The sequence below is a fragment of the Taudactylus pleione genome, unplaced genomic scaffold (assembly GCF_031769625.1).
Source record: "Taudactylus pleione unplaced genomic scaffold, aTauple2 ptg000437l, whole genome shotgun sequence".
In the NCBI taxonomy this organism is placed as follows: Eukaryota; Metazoa; Chordata; class Amphibia; order Anura; family Myobatrachidae; genus Taudactylus; species Taudactylus pleione.
This window is the reverse complement of record NW_028284839.1, coordinates 5,561,668-5,578,818: the sequence shown is the minus strand read 5'-3', so window position 1 is coordinate 5,578,818 and position 17,151 is coordinate 5,561,668. Positions and strand designations below refer to the sequence as shown.

The 17,151-nt window shown below is 46.1% G+C and overlaps 1 protein-coding gene across 1 annotated transcript in view; it reads right to left on the bottom strand.

Moving 5' to 3' along the window:
* LOC148505779 (espin-like) overlaps positions 1–17,151 on the bottom strand; it is a 234,769-nt gene that overhangs the window by 120,694 nt on the left and 96,924 nt on the right. The window lies entirely within an intron of this gene.

Below are 17,151 nucleotides of genomic sequence, written 5' to 3'. Positions count from 1 at the left end.
TCAAAGTACAAATCTATCAACCAGATATATATATATATATATATATATATAAAAACCGGTAAACATTGAAAGTGTCAGGGGGTTATTTACTAATCCACTATGATGGATAATATAATTTTCATAGTTTTAGTTCTATAGTACATTTCAGGAAAAACATACACACAAATATATATATATATATATATATATATATATACATACATACACAGTATATATATATATAAATATATATATATATATATACACATACATACACACACACACACACATTACAGTTAAGACAGATGTATCGGTATCATATTGTTGCATAAAGATTGCAATAAAAAAATTTAAATATTAAATTGTACATGTAAAAATGTAATTAAAATGAAATACATTCGGCTGACTGCAGGTGATGTTTAGCAAATCTATACATTACTGAAAACAAATACGCAACAAAGATTATTTTCTAAGTCCCTCTCCTGTCGCTGCATTACTTCCAGTATACTAGCAGCTACCTGGTTCCTCCATAATAATGATGCCAATTATACATCGTTACAGATCTCCTCTGGCACAGGTGAATCGCCATCTTTAAATTTAATGTAACAACTCACAAAAAAAAAACCCAAGTCTGTAACAATAATACTTACATTGCCCATTTCCCCCCCCAAATGCTGCAATCTGAAGTCTGGATGGCAAAGTTTCCTGTTAGTCCTGGCTCCTCGTACACAGAGACAAATGTCTTGTACGCTCAGAAAGGAAAAATCAAGACACGCACAACCTAAACTGCTGGTGCCCCGAGAGACCTTTGAAACTGTCTCATGTCTTCTGAGAGTTCCCTTTGCAATAATTAATTTCGCTGTTAAGAGTTAGACTATTAGATTAGCATCTGGTAGACAGATATAGATATGACAGCAATGTCATCATTCGCTGAATAAAAAGTGGAAGAAATGCTGCAGACACGTTACGATAATTATTATTAAGACAGATGCACAGATATTAATATGACTACCTGTTGTCCTAAACCACAAAGGCCTTATCTCGGCAGGAAAATGATAACTCACAGGGTCACACACAATGATTTTACCCAGCGTATTTACTGATAGTTGAAGGGATTACTCTGATCCGCTTTTTAAAGAGATAAAGTGGAGAGAGATAAAGTACCAACCAATCAGCTCCTGTCACTTTACTGGCTGCATTTGAAAAATGACAGTTAGGAGCTGATTAATCTTAGCTTTTATCTCTCTCCAAGACTTAGTACATCTCTTCCTAGAAAGGCACTATATTTTAGTTAACAACTTTCAGACACTTTATAATTCAGTTTATTGGCGTGTAATATCCTGGCAGATCTTTACCTTCAGGGGAAAAGAGAAAGTAGACTGCAAATCACAGGTGTAAAATGCGTTTCCTAAAACAGCAATTGCCAGCATATGGTACATTCTAAGCTACTGCAAGTTCCTTGTAGGTCGGGCCCAGTTGAATATGCGCCGGGCTTACATCAGGCTGAGGTCACGTTCCCTTACAAGCACGGTTTTACCCCACTTGTTATGTGTGCAAAATATGCATTCGCTATTAGGTTTCAATAACGGCTGTGGTAAAATATGTAGACATGAGGACATCAGAGATACAGCATAACGGCATACATCATATAGACAATGATGATCTGTCGACATGATAGAACGTCAACATATTGTCCCTGGTGGCCCAGTGGTCACTTACCTGCCTCCAACAGCTGCAGCAGCTCCAGCAACGTCTTCTGGGTCTCGGCGGTCATGTGACTGACCGTTCCGGAGAAGTCATCTGATGCGCCAGGGTTCAGGTAAGTATAGTCTCCTTATCCTTAACCCCACTCAGCCTAAGGCTTACCCTGCCCCTTGTGCCTAAACCTCCTGTCCCGGAGCTTAACCCTAAACTCCCCCTAGTGCCTAACCCTCCAGTCCCGCAGCCTAACCCTAACCTCTCCCTAGTGCCTAACCCTCCAGTCCCGCAGCCTAACCCTAACCTCCCCCTAGTGCCTAACCCTCCAGTCCCGCAGCCTAACCCTAACCTCCCCCTAGTGCCTAACCCTCCAGTCCCGCAGCCTAACCCTAACCTCCCCCTAGTGCCTAACCCTCCAGTCCCGCAGCCTAACCCTAACCTCCCCCTAGTGCTTAACCCTCCAGTTCCGCAGCCTAACCCTAAACTCCCCCTAGTGCCTAACCCTCCAGTCCCGCAGCCTAACCCTAACCTCTCCCTAGTGCTTAACCCTCCAGTTCCGCAGCCTAACCCTAAACTCCCCCTAGTGCCTAACCCTCCAGTCCCGCAGCCTAACCCTAACCTCCCCCTAGTGCTTAACCCTCCAGTTCCGCAGCCTAACCCTAACCTACCCCTAGTGCCTAACCCTCCTGTCCTGCAGCCTAACCCTGCGCTCCTCCTAGTGGCTAATCCTACACTCCCCCTAGTGCTTAATCCTCCTGTCCCGCAGCATCACCGTAACCTCCCCCTAGTGCCTAATCCTGAGATCCACCCCTCCCCTTCCCCCGCACTTAACCCTAACCTCCCCCTAGTCCCTAACTCTCCTGGTTTTTTGGCAAGTTGGGATTTCACATGGCGACATACATGTTGCCTTTCGCCATTTTAACAAGGTCGACATTTTGGTTTCGACATTCTGAATCTCAACATTGTTATTGTCAACCTGATGACTGTGGGGATGATTCAGAGCCGGATGCAATTAGCGCTCGCTCGTCCAGAAAATAGGGGTGGCTATTCAAATGAACTGTTTGCTCTTTGCGGTCTGTTCACGTCTCTAGGTCTGAACGAGCGAACAAAACTTGCGGTCGTTTTTTGGAAAAATACGCCCCTGGCCGCTCGCATCCTACGTCATGTCCGCTATTTATTAGATTAATCGAGTACATCGACCAGCGTATGAACTGCTCGCTATTCTTGTGGTTGGTTTTTGCTACCACAATCTTGCGAGCAGTTCTGGCTATAAAATAACCCAGTGACGTGGTCAATGACGCTGCTGTATTAATTATGCACACCCTTAAAACGCCCGTTCTGACCTTTAAGCACGCCTGCGTTCTGATCTCCACTCCCCGTTTTCAAGCACCTTCCCCTGTTACCACCCACATACGCCTCATTCTGTCACTCAAAATAGCAGGCATTCGCTATTTAGCGAACAAACGAATTTCGGCCACACTGACTGGTTCGCGCATGCGTATAACGATCCGTACCCATGTGCAGTTGGGCAAACATCGCTCAGAGCGAACGAGCGGCCGCGAACGAGCGGCTCTGAATCAGGCCCTGTATCTCTTCAATAGCACTGTAAAACTCCCATATACAGCAAAAACAACTATCCACCTCATGTATGGGAAAAATAATTGCTAAAACACACAGAGGAAAACATATCCATGAGAAATGAAGAAAGCCTGTATCTGTTGTGCATTCCCAAGGCTGGGGCAGGGTCGGCCTTTGGTGAGGCCTCTATTTGGATATGTTGCTTTGAATGACGTGTCTTGGGTACTAGTGAGCAATTTGTGCCCTAAGCTATTAAACTGCCCTGCACTTAAGTCGGGAGATGTAGTTTATCGCAACTAAATTCCCGGGACTCAGTCACACTAAACGTAAGAGCCGGGGTGCAGTGCTGCCCCGAGGCACTAATTAGCTCGGATTTGTGCTCACACCTCAGCATGGTGCGTGTATAAATCCTCTAGTCACAGATTTACAGTGCGGCCAATTGAATAGCCCCAGGCGCTCATCCCGGGAGCTACATCACCACACTGGGAATTGAATTACCCTAATTGAAAAAAGCACGTTTGGAGAGGAGACCTACTTTATATAGGCTACATGTCCAAGGCTGTTGCTTCATTACGTGCGCGCTCCCACTACTTCTGTCAGCACTTGCAAACTTGTAGTATGCCTCTTCAGGCATAGGGGGACATTAGCACAAAAATAAAGGTGTCTTATTTTCTATATAAATTGAATTGTGATTTTTGATAAGTTTTATTATGTAGAAGGGTACGATTGCTACTTTGCCATCTGTATTTTAAACTTTATTTTGGCTGATTTCATTGGAGTGTGGAGGTATCGGTATTCCTTTTTAATTACCAAGGGTATTTAAAACTAAGGAATAAGGATCATTCGCTAAACCTCTGAGGAAGCTGTGGGACCTACTGTAGGGAAACACGCCAGGCACTTATTTCTGTGGGACCTCACTCCCAGAAACTACCGCCTGCTTAAAACTGCCCTACCTTACCAACCAGACATTGGCGCAACATCTTAAACCAGAGTGCCCTGTGGACGTCGAAATTCACTGCATGTTTCATGAAAGAAAGCATAATAACTGGGCTTCTCATAAATAACAGTTACATCCCCTTCAAACTGAAACTACCATGCACTAAACACTTTTTAAACTACTTTCCCATCAGAGTGCGATTCCTGCTCCCGGGAAGATGCTGGAAATGTTTTCTTCTAATTTTTTTATTTTTTTAATGAGCAGCTAATTACCTCAGGCTCACCAACAGCTATTAACAACACCGTTTTTAGGATACTGTAACAGTTGTCTAACGACTTTTCATTAGCCGCTAATAAATTAATTTCTAAACAGGTCACAATCAGAACTGTGTGACAGAAATAATTCTACTGGGGCTGGTGCCCTAGAAATGCAGAGTTATAGTAGAAAGGGGACAGCGTTTCACTTAAATGCCACATTATATCATTCATTGTAATGGTTATAACGTCACAATGTAAATCAGTCTATATGTATTTTAAGTTTATATATCTACAAACGGTTGCCTACACAATCTGGAGACCTTCCGGTTTCTATAAGGTGGTTGTCTCCAGATTCAACCTATTAATGTACTAGTAATAGTGCCTCGTGCCTCAGTGATGTAGTCTCTTGGCTGCATTGTTTGGAGTGATGAGTTCTTAGTGAGGTACAGCACAGGCACTTCGAGCAATGCAGAAACAAGATTTACATTTCTGTATTGAGGTTACTGGCATTAATAGACATGCTGGCACTTTTAGTACCACAAGAACCAGCAGCAAGCCCAAACGCTTTAAGGAAGCCAGGGCAAGGAGGTGCAACACCCCTTCACCTGGGCTTTCGATGTTGGCCATGTATCTGAAGACTTTACATGTGATGCTTCCCCACCTGGTGGAGATTTAGGGAACCCCCTTGTGTACAGGCGACCACAATGTCACCCTGTCAGCCGGGAAACGCATCGTTCTATTGTGTACCTGCCATAATTCTCCCACTGTTTTCAAAGCCTGAAATCCTGAAAACATGGCCTGTTGGAGCTGAAAACTCCTGATTAAAGCCATGAATGAGCATAAGATGAGCAACATTGTACCAAAAAAAAAAAAGAAGTTTAAGTTGAATTTAATCAGAGTAGCAGGAGATTGGATTTTGCCCCATAGATCTAAGTGCCCGTCTGGTTTGTGGAGACTTCCTCAGACAGTAGACGGGCACACCTTGGCATGTGCTGGCAGAGCCATCTTGGTACACTGCTGGTGCAACACCAAGGTGAGCTTCAGCAAATGAGGTCCTCTGACACCTACTGTATATATCAGACAGCTCTTCCTGAGCGTTACGCCCCTGCATGTCTCTAGTCCCCAATGATTGTATTTCTCCAATTAACGTGAGTGTTCCTCTAGCTATTCGCATACATCCGGCTTTTAGAGAGGATGCTCGGACATGAGAAGACATCTGTACTTAACATAATCAGGCTCGATGATCTGATTTCCACAGAGATAGGTCTCTGGGTGATACAGTTACTATCTAGCCCTGGATTGTGCCAGGTGTTGGGGAGAGGAAGTTAATGAGCTGTCCGCCTTGCCCTGTGGATAGAATGGAAAGTACATTAGTCCCAGGACGGCAACCCTTCTCAGCGATGATTATGTTAAGGTCTGTGTAACATGATTTTGGTGCAAAGGGCTATTGCATTACATACACATTATCTGTTGTAAATAATCAATGTTGGGCTCCAGTGTACTTATTTATTCAGCTTACTATTCATTTAAAGCATTCTTCATTGCCAGCTCTATGTGATATTTTACTGCGTTGTCCTACTGTCTAACCTCTATACCCAAAGTTATTTACTAAACAGAGTGTATAATATTTTGCCTGATATGTTGAGCAGGTAAATTATGTGCAGTAGCCATGCCGACCGCTGGCTTCCCTGTCAAATCCCGGCAAGGTACTGACAGGCGTCGAAATCCCGACGCCTGTCATTAGATCTGCGGCGGGAGCCCGACACCCGGCATACCGATCGAAGGTAAGCCGGGCGCGGACAGCTGCAGGGAAAGGGGGGGGGAGGGTTAGGTCAGGGGCTCCCGGGGGGTTGGGGATGACTTAGGATCAGGCACCCCCCCCTCCCGGGAACTTAGGTTTAGGCCGCAGGGAAGGGGGGGTTAGGTTTAGGCACTTAGGGGGGGTGTTATGGTTAGGCACTAGGGGGGAGGTTAGGATTAGGCACCCCTAAGGGAGGGTTAGGGGGGAGAATAGGGTTAGTTATACTTACCTTTTTAGCTGTCGGGATCTTCACCCCTGCCGGGCTTCCGCTGTCGGGATTTGAACAGTCATGCGGCTGGCGGCATTACATACCGATTCCAATTCAATCTCTACCCCTAAACCTAACCTTCCCCGCACCCTAAACCTAACTCCTAGTGCCTAACCCTCCCCCTAGTGCCTAACCTTAACCCTCCAGTCTAGCCCCATCCAGATGCATGGGGTCGTACTCAGGGCCTGATTCAGCAAGGATTGCAAGTAAGAATTCGCTCGCAGTTGGCCGATACTGCGTCTCTGCGCATGCATGTGCCTCTCATTATTCTAACGCTATCATACCACCGGTAGCTGCACAGAAATGCCAGCCGCCAATGCCAGCTTATATAAGGTGGCTGGTAATGCTGCTGCCTTTCAGCAGACACACAGATTTTCCTTACCACCAGCTGTTATCCTGTCACCTTATGTATCAAGGGTTCCACACACCTGTTGGTACTTTGGACATAATAAATTTATATTATGATGAATAAACTTCACTGGGTTTGTTGAAGAGCGTAATATGTCCCATTACCGCTATGAAACAGTTTCTGCCAGCTGGTGCAAGCCCTTTTGTGCTGTCAAAATAGCTATAAAATTAACCACACACAGGATAAATAAGGATGAAAAACAATAAAATGACCGCTAGGCGTGCAAATGTGCGACAGGCTTTACTGTTCTGCTGCTTTTCTCTTGGCGAACGCAGGCGTGACAGCGCGTTTCAACACCATTGCAGGGCATGCATAGATTAACCACTGCGATACCCTACTCAGCCTGAGGCCTCATAGCGTGCGCTGAAGTAAGCAATTTCTGAGAGACCTGACCGGCCTTAACTGCTGCGTATGGGTCCGATGTTAGTCAATGTTACCGATGTTTTCGCAGTCTTGCTAACCATTACGGATGTGCATGTAAAGTGGGCGTCCTTATGTAGCGCTGCGGCGGCATTGCGATCGCTATGGATTAACATACTATCGCACTGAGCTGTGCGCATACGCTATATTGCGATCCGTAGTGAAACGAGTTCGCATGTCTGACGTCTCACATTGTATGCCGTATAGACGCTAGGTGTATGAGGACCCATCTGTATTCCTACTCTGCAAAAGAACTCTGTAAATCTGGCTTTGTCCGATACTTTTTACCGTTCCCATGCACAGGGTAATAAATTGTAACCAGGAAGGGTGCCCCCTACCCAATGCTCTCACCCAGCTTCAGTGCCAGACTGTCTTCTCAGAGCCTACAAACCTTGTACAGTGCTGGGACCTTCTCATGATACATAGGAGAGGAAGTTCTGGTTAATTAACAAGATTAAAACCCTCAATGGCTCATTATAATGGACAGAGGTTTCTGGGTCACACACACGATACAAAACGTAAATGAATAAAAAGCTCCCCAAAACCCGTGATTGTCTTTTCAAAATATATTTTATTCATTTGTCCCAGTCCTAATAGACAACTTCCCAGAAAGAAAAGTCACCCTGAAAGATGACCGACTGGTGCAAGTTTCAGCCAGCAAGTCACAAGCATTTTCTTATGCTGGCAGCTTGTGATTGGTCAGTCGGTGAGTGTGAATTATGGGGACTACCTGTTATATTGGTTTGGTCGTAGGTGGGGGACTACAAACAGATCAAGTAAATAGAGACATTTTTTTAAAATTTATTAACATGGTGAATTGGGCTATGGAATCCTTTTATTACGCCGAAGTTTCATTTTTTCCCCACCTTCTATCTCAAGAAGTGCCAGTCCTATGCTGACCATCCTGAGGGTAGTTTTACCCATGCCATTTAGCATAGCCAAAACCACACACTAAATCACATGAAACCAAACTGTAAAGGGGCACATCCACTAGCAGATAGTGGAACGACAGTACGATTACAACATCGTAATCATACAGTCGTTCCTCCTCCCCTGTAGTGCCTACACTGAATGATATGCCGTTCGGGGCAGGCACCCTCCCTCATCCCTGAACATGGTCAATCTGTCGTTATCGGCAGATTGACCGGCATGTTCAGGCGATGATTGATGTCGGAAACTACCAGTGGGAGCGCGCATCACTGGTGGTTTCCGACATTATAGGGCCTGATTCAGAGCCGGACGCTCTGACCAGAGCGCTCGCTCTGAATTAGGGCCCTCCTCCATGAAAATGGAGCGTCCTCCTGGAGGCTCGTATAGCTGTGGGTGTCCACCCACAGCTATAGCGAGCGTCAATGTTGATGGTCGCAATGGTCAAAGACCATCGCGACCATCGGGCTTGCGACGAGACCCTGCTGTAGGGTCTCGCTGCCGCAAGCCCAGGAGTGATTTTGGCTCTAACAGAGCCAAAGTCACTCCCACTGACATCATTACTGATGTCAGTGGGACCGGACTCAGACGGTAGGCGTGGGAACGCCTCCGTCTGGCCGCTACACCCCCGGCACGCCCACCAAAGGGGGCGTGCTGTCAGTCACCATCGACAGCACGCCCCCTTTGGTGCGAGACCCCGAGCGACGTATTTCTCGTCGCTCGCTGGGTCTCGCGCATGCGCACGACGGAGCTCCCACTGTCGTGCGCATGCGCAGTCTAACAACATCGACCCGCTAGCGAGCGAACTTTGCTCGCAAGCGGGTCTGAATGACCCCGATAGTGCACGATTAATGAGCGATTGAACTATAAATGTCGTTATCGTTCAATCACTCATTAATATCGCCTAGTGGATGTGCGCCTTTAGATCTCATACCCAATTAGGAGACATTGCTGGCATATAAACTGTGCCATTTATGAAGCGTTGCTTTGCCAGACCACTCAAAATTAAAAAATAAACGATGGCTGGGACCATATGTTGTTTTAGCGATCTTGCCTGCCAGAGTGGCTGCAAAATAAAGAAGTTGGTATAGTGACATCCTTTTATGGCACTACAGGTGCCATCATGTACTGACAGCCCATGATTTGTATTGCACACTGGCGCTTGTAGTACTAAAAGCATCAGCATGCACATGGGCACCAATACATACTTACCACTTGTAGTGCCACAAGTGTTCAACATTATTGGCCCCAAAGCCGGATTAGGGGAGTGGGGGGACAGAGAGGGTGAGTACCCTCAGGCCCCTCTCTCAGGGGCTCCCCCGGCCTGAGCTCCTCCGACCCAGCTCTAGCTGCTCCCCTCTCAATAGAGGCCCAGGATGTACTTTTAGGATTTCTTTTTGTGCTGCTAATTGTTACGATCCTCTAGCAATTGCTAGGACCGAGATGGAGGTATTGGAGATACGAGGCACATCGAAGAACAGTCACAAGCAGAATATTAAAATCATGGCAGTTTACTTTATAAATCATATGGTGGACCTGGAGGGCTAGTACAAACACAACATGTCAATGGTGCAGTTTGGATCTGATACAATAGGACAGTCAATAGAATATACTGTAGACTTACAGCCCAAACTAAAGTTGTTGAATGGCCAGGAGGCCAAGTTGACAGCCATGCTTGAAACGTGGTATAGAAGCAGGATTGCTGGATGGCCTAGTAGACAGCCATGCTTGAAACGTGGTGTAGAAGCAGCATTGCTGTATGGCCTGGGGGGCCTAGTAGACAGCGATGCTTGAAACGTGGTGTTGATGCAGGATTGCTGTATGGCCTGGAGGGCCTAGTAGACAACGATGCTTGAAAGTGGAGCAGAGGCATGACTGCTGTATGGCCTGGAGGGCCTAGTAGACAGCGATGCTTGAAATGTGGTGTAGAAGCAAGATTGCTGGCTGACCTAGTAAGACAGCGATGCTTGAACCCAGGGTACTTGGGTCACTTAGAAGCCGGTGAGCAGAGTACACGCAGCATGTACAGATTATAACTGGAAGTCTGGATGCACAGAAAGCAAGTTGCATAACCAAAACTTCCACATGAAAACTCTATACCTGATAGGGCAGCGACAGTCCAGGACGTTCAAATAGGATCAGCTGCCAATCAGGCAACACTAGGAGGAAACGTGAAATCCTCTGACGTCTGGGTCTCCTAGCAACCGGCAACCTAGAAGCATGGTCAGGAGCAGGAGGAATACTGGCAGGAGACAAGTCCTGGACTGGACTTGTAACACTAATAAAACTAGCTGTGGAGACTTGTCCTGAAGGAACAGGACTGGTGTACTACTACTTGGCTGCTGCATGATAAGTGCAACAGTTTTCCCCAGTAGATGGCACCCTTGCCCTGATCAGGTTGAGTCTCCCATATCCAAATATTCCGAAATATGGAATATTTTTAGCATGAGTGAGATAGTGACACCTTTTCTTTTTCAAGGTTCAATGTACAAAACCTTTGTTTAAGGCACAAAATTATTAAAAATATTGTATAAAATTACCTTCAGGCTTTGTGTATAAGGCAGTACTTCCCAAACTTTTTTGAATCACGGCGCCCTAGAGTGAGTATCAGTATATTTTCCACGACACCCCTGAACCAAAAGAATCTTATTGAGAATTTCAGCAAAATTAAATAACTAAATTGTGATTATATGTCACCCTTCAGTTATGTGGTGGTTGACAGGGCTGTGCTTCTTTTTGTCCACATATTTTTTTGATTGACAGCCATTAGCACTGGTTTTGCCTATCTCACTGACTGAAAATGATTTTATTTGGTATTAGACCACCAACTTGAGGCACCCCTGCAAGAGCCCTGAGCCACCCAGCTTGGGAACTTCAGGAATGTGCACAAGCTTTGTTTGAGCCACAAAATGACTGAAAATATTGCATACAATTACCTGCAGGCTGTGTGTATAAGCTGTATATGAAAAATACATTCTGTGTTTAGATTTGGGTCCCATATCCAAGATCTCATTATGGTATGAAAATATTCCAAAACACAGAATATTCCAATATCTAAGATTCCCCTGGTCCCAAGCATTATATGGGAGACTCAATCATTATACATTGTGATAGAAGCACTGGAGAAGTTAGGGATGGCGTGTCTTTGTGTCCCAGATTCCTGTAATATGTGTTTTAACCCCCCGGAAGATTCTGTTTTACAAACAGATCTGAGTGTCAGCTTTTGGTAAAAGCCGGAGAATGAGAGAGAAGGGAGGGCTCCATCCACAGGGCAGTTTCAGGTGTTAGGCCTTACAGCCTGTAAGCAGGCTAATTAGGGATTACACCTGGAAGTGGCTCAATATAGCTGTGTAAGAGTTTTGATGCAGTGTCTCATATCTGGGAGAGCAGGCCCGCAGGTTAGCTTGCTCTGAGACACTGCTACATTCCAGAATATACTGTGGACGTGAGCTTATTTAGTGTTTGGTTAGTGCGGGAATTTACTGTCTAATTAGAGCCCAGATGGGTTAGGATTTATTTTATGCTTTGCTTATTTGATTATTGGTGTTGCACAATAAAAACTGGCGCTGACCAGCTTGCACGAAAACCCCAGATCATATCACTATATATTATATATATACACACACACACGCACACACACACTACACTGTTGCCTGCGGCTTCGGCGGCCGCGTTGAAGTCGCTTCTGCTGATGTGTTTGGGGATCCTACATGTTCACAGGGAGTCATATACAGTAAGTGCATTGTGTAGGGGCTCAATCACAAGAGCAGCCTGTGCGACCAGCAGTTACACAGATTGGTGGCAGCCGCACTTCCCCACCATTCGCCCCGACCCTGTGCACAATTACAGTTTTTGCGTACTAACACCTTTTTCCCCCCTTGAATATGGACATGATGATATATAGCCTATTCTATTCTGCAATTGGCTAATTTGGTCTAGGTAACCCTGTAAACTATATGTCTACGTTGAAATCACCTAAACATTGTACAATGAGAGAGCTACAATTTTATTTCTATACACTGATATTCCATCTATTCATACTAGTGATATTATAATATCAATATAATATCCTTCTGGACCTACAACTGACAACACTAATTCTTCTCCTTACTGCTGGCACCCCAAGACCTGATTATCACGTGACGCAGCACAAGATGCTATATTCATATGCCGTCACTGAGGTGTCAATCACTGACAGATAATGCTCAGAATAGTGTCCTACGAGTCCCCCCAGGGAGCCAGGAAGGACGAACAGAGATTGACTGTGCCCTGTTACACCATACTTGCCTACTCTCCCGATTTGGTCTGGAGCCTCCCGAAAATCGGGTGCCGCTGCCGACCTCCCGGGAAGGCAGGCAATCCTCCCGGCCCCCGGCGATGTGCCCGCAACCCCCCCACGCTTTTAAATCACAAACCCCGGCAGCAGGGGGGCCGGTGACGCGATTCGCGCTGAATCGCGTCATCGTGGCTCCGCCCCCGGCTGCACAATGCCCCCAATGCCGCGTCATGTACCGGGCTCCGCCCCCTTTGGCCGCGTCACGCCCCAGCCCTGCAAGCCCGACAGCTCATCACATGACCCTGCAGCTCCTCGTCAATGAAGCCGCCTCCTCTCCTCATATCATCCCTACTGGAGCAGCACTGCTAAGTGCGGATGCCATCTTCTAGCGTAAATGGTGCCAGAAGCAGCATTAGTGAATTTCTTGCACACCGAAATATGGTATATAAAGGATTTGTAATAATTTTGGGCAAAATAAAATGTAGATACATAAATCATAGCAAAAAAACCCATTTACACCAATTCCCTGTTAAAAGATACTATATTGCAAACACAAAGGGCCAAATGTAATAGGTTGTCTGTTTTGGTAACGGTACAAACTTGCACTGTCTCGCACTTTTAAAAAGTGCAAGTTTTCCTGCTACTCGCAAATGTAATAGCCTGCTAACTTTTCAGCTTGAGGCTACTACATATGTGAATTTAGGTGAGTTTTGGACTATGTAAACGGACACCTTTTAATTAGGGATGTGCAGGCTCGGATTAGTTCAGATTTTCCCGCCAAAAATCGGGTCTGAGAAAGAGGCAAAACGTCATCTTTCATGGACAAACTTCATCATTCCTGGACAAAAGTCCTTGAAAGTTGATGTTTGTCCATGAAAGATGACGTTTTGCCTCTTTCTCAGACCCGTGTTTTGGCGGGAAAAATCTGAATTTGTCGGCAAAATCCAAACTAATCCGAGCCTGCACATCCCTACAAGTATTAAAAGGTGATAGTTATACAGAAGCAGTCACAGATCAGTAAGATTTGTTACTGCTTCTGTCTGTATTTAAAAAAAAAAAAAAAAAAAAGACATGCAGCCCCTCCCCAAAAACATAACCAGCCCCGGGCTTTATAAAGCCTGTCCTGGTTCTAAAAATACAGGGGCCAAAATGCGTAGGGGGCCTCTTTATATTAAGAACCAGCACAGGGCTTTGCTGAGCCGGCCCTGGTTGTGGAAAAACGGGACAAAAAGAGTAGGGGTCCCCTGTAATTTCCTTAACCAGCACCGGACTCTTTCTAGCAGGGAGGAAGGGGGGGGGGAATGCCAAAGCCATGGAAAACCTTTCACCAGTTTTTTTTAACCCCCTGAATGCCTACATGGGACGAAGAGGACCTGAACATCGCATAGGAGAGGTGAGTATGGATTTTTTATTATAGGCACCCCTATGGAATCCTACTGGACAAGGGGACATGATGTAATCAGGGATACTAGGTGAGTATGTGTGTCAGTGAGTGTGAAATGTGCATGTATGTTATAAGAAACTTTTACTGACACGGTGTGTGTGTTGTTTTTTTAAGTAATTTTTTTGGCTGTGGAAGTACAGGTACCAGCGGGCCCGTAATGCCTCGCATGCTGGTACTTGTGGTTCTCCAAGTACCAGCATGCGGGGGAGGCTTGCTGGAACGTGTAGTACCACAGATAAAGACAATAATTACACCTCTATATTACACTAAACTATATTACACTAAACCATGGGTGCCGGGGATAGCCCCGGGCAAATCACTGATAATCGTTCAACTGCGTAATAATCTGCATTGCGTCCATCTCCGAATTAGGCCCCCAGTCACATACAGGAGTACAAGCAATGCCAGCCACAGTAGTCTGTGCACCTTTGCATGTATGACTAAGGGCCAGATTCAATTAGCCGCGATAAAACGAAAACTTAACGCCGGAGAAGTTTTTGCACGATTCGCCAGTTTTGGTGCGATATGTTCCAGTATTTCAGCAATGTGCGCTCCCGTTTTGCAACCTATCCTGTTACATAAGTCGCAGAAACACATACGTGCGAAAAGTACAGCACATTTTGGGGAAATCAGTCTACTCTGTACCCCATAAAATACCTAACAGACACTGGAAATCAATATAGGTGTATTAATAGCCCTGATAAAAGTAATTTGGGTTCTTAAATTGAGTCAAACGGCTGTTATATGCATATCTGCATAAGTGTAAAAAAATAATCATAAAAGCAGAGTTTTTTGGAAAAAATGATTGCTGTAGATAAACTGTGGGTACATGAAAATGGGTGTTAGTATATTTTTGTGTATAAAGTGTATGATAGAGTTTTGATCTCATTCCTCTGATTGGAGCTCGCTGCATGACTATCATCAGAGCTATCCAGTACCAGAACTGTGGTTGCAAAAGCGATAAATGATGGCTTTTACAATGCAATCAGGGCATGCCAGTAACGCCCCTATTGGCATTGCAAAAAGCGATTTCTTTGGCCGGATGAATCATCCGGCATATGCAGGGACACGGGCTCCGAAACAAGCCCCTACCTGCGGTGTCTCCGGGGAGCTGCTGGCAAGTGACGGGGGTGGTGCACATGTGCAGTTCCGTGGACTGCACATTTACATCCGCCATAGCCGGGGAGGGTTCCGGAAGTTCCCTCCACCAGCTAATAGTGCGCGGTGTAGCCCGTAGGCTACAGCGGCTAACGCCATCTCCAGATGGCGTTAGCTGCGGGGGCCAATATCCGGAATGCATAGCATCTCTGATACTTCGTATTTGAGGTAAAACCCCGAAAAGGGGTGTTTTGGGGGATTATACCTCAAATACACTTTGATACATGGGTCCCTTGGAGAGAAAGTGGAGACTGATAAAGTACCAGCCCATCAGATACTGTCATTTTTCGAACACATCTGTAAAATGAGCAGGGGGTGTTTTATCAGAGTAAGGGACTAATGTCAACACCTTGACCAACGGAGCACAGTGTACTAATATAAACCTTGTTACCCACTGCGCTGGTTTGGTTCAGTTTTGCCCTTTGTCTCTCATTAATCACAAACTCGGCTGTAAATGTCTACCTATAAATGTTTGTAAAGAGCAGTTTTATAGGACCCCCAATATTATAGTAGCTTTTATCTCCTCTAATGCCAGCACAGCATTTTTATCTGCACAAATGAGAATATTGGGCCTGATTCATTACGGATCATTATTGCGATCACAGTTGCGATTACGCAAGCAGTTCTGCTGCGAAAATCTGCTAATGTTACAGCTACTCAGCCAGCATAGAGACGCCCACTACCGCTTTCTCACATCTGTAAGACCTCGCAATCCTGCGTATACATCAGTAACATCGGACCCTTACCCACAAAGGGTTTGATTTAGCAGTGCACACAAGATTGCGGACCCATTCTGCGAGTGTGCAGAATGGGTCCTGCTCAATCGCACGCAAGCCCTTGAATGCCTCTGCCTCTGATTGACAGTCAGAGGCATTTAAGGGGCAGTGCGGGGGCGGCGGGAGTTCCCGGAAACGGGTCGTGTCTGCCCCATTTTCCAGGGGGTGACCAGCCCAGAGACTGCGTGGACGTACGCAGTATTCTGTGCTCACAAGCCAGCCAGCCTGAGTAAGCTGAGGCTTACTCAGGCTGTCCGGCCCCCCGGCTCCATCCACCATCGCGGCCATCGACCACCGATGGTCGCGATGGTGATCCCAGCCTGCAACCTCTGTCGCAGTGCCAGGATCACAAATACAGCAGTAGGTGTCATACACCTCCTGCTGCATTTACATTATTGCAAGGATCGCAACTGCAAAGCTGCCTGCGTGCACACTTTACAATTGCCATCCTTGCTGAATCAACCCCAATTACAGCAGCTCTGACCGGTCTCAGAAATTGCAACTCTCATCGCACGCAGATGCTCCTGACGAAGGTGTGTAGACACACAGAAACACGTTGAGCACTCTACAGGATCTGTGGTATCACACTAATCACAAGCAACAGTACCCACTTTGAGCTGATCAACCAAAAAGATCATCACCCAGACCGCAATTATCTACAGCAGCGGAACCCCATCATCAGCTAACCGGCACGCAGTGTCCACTGCCAGCTATGGAACTGTACCAATCATTTCCTGACTGCAAGTATTTGCAGCAGCGGGGCCCCAGTACAGCCGGCCAGCGGCAGATTACAGCCAGGTTTCCATTGCCGGTACGGAGCTGTGCCTTCCGAACGGGAGATCCCGCTGTGAGAGGACAAAAGGTTCAAGCCAATGGCAGTTACACCCTCGGACACAGCCAAGGAATACACTGCAGTCAACGGGAAACCACCACTACTCACACGAGAACCCCGGTGTTTCCCTTTCGTCACTCAGCACAAAGGAAGAACATAGAGAGAAGCAGCCAACACAACTGAATTGGGTGAGCTCACTCCAAGTTGCCAATATTCATTTATAGCAACATATAGAACACGGTTGCTCAGCCACAATATTGTTAAGAAACAAAGGGCCTGATTCAGAGCCACTCGTAAGCGGTAGCTCGTTCGCTCCGAGCGATGGTTGCCCTACTGCGCATGCGTACGGATCGTTATACGCATGCGCGAACCAGTCAGTGCGGTCGAAATT